An 820-nucleotide genomic window follows, 5' to 3' on the forward strand; every position below is an offset into this window, starting at 1 on the left:
GTTAACTTTATCAAACATTTCATTGCAACTGACACTGAAAGCGAATTTTTAAAGGGATCTAAATCTAATACTAATAATTCTTATGTAATTATAGTGAACTTACTTACTTACTGAAAAGTTCTACCAATCACATCGAGTCTGAAATCAATCAATGACCAATCAGTTATCCATTGATTATATAATATAAGTTAAGTTAGTCTAACTCTGTGGTCTTATTAGCAATTACTTCTTTCAGTGTCTCATACCGTGGGTCCCCCACTCTCCACTGCTGCTTTGCTTTCCAAAATGTACATGAAAGCATTCACGAWTATCTCGGTATGAGAAAGCTCTGTGCAAAATGAGTRCCGCGCRAGCTCACCTTTGACGAAAATTAACGACGAGTTGACGATTTGGAGCAGTGTGTGGAAATGTTCTAGCGTAATAAGGCCGAGTTTTTGMATCGATGTATCRCAACGGATGTAACGGATTCACACCGAAGTTCTATCGACTATTTTGAAGCAGAGGACAAATCGCAGTACAAAAATGCTGGAGGGTCRTTATAATCAGTGTATCATACTTGAAGGGAACCATTTTGAATACAAAAAGGCCAATTTTGCAAAAAATGTRTTTTTCTATGTTAGGACAGGGACTCTTAAAATGGCCTGTTATATAAAAAAATCAACGTCATGAGCTGAGTATATATGATAGTGACCATCTGTCTATACATATGCAACATAGTGCCTCATTTTATGAAATGTCGATCGGAAATTTTGCCCACATCCTCTTCTCGCCAAGCAGCTTCTCCCCACTATAAAATATTATATCTTATCGAAAATTTCTT

Source organism: Bactrocera latifrons, unplaced genomic scaffold (assembly GCF_001853355.1).
Source record: "Bactrocera latifrons isolate USDA-ARS-PBARC rearing strain unplaced genomic scaffold, ASM185335v1 scaffold_481, whole genome shotgun sequence".
NCBI classification, from domain to species: Eukaryota; Metazoa; Arthropoda; class Insecta; order Diptera; family Tephritidae; genus Bactrocera; species Bactrocera latifrons.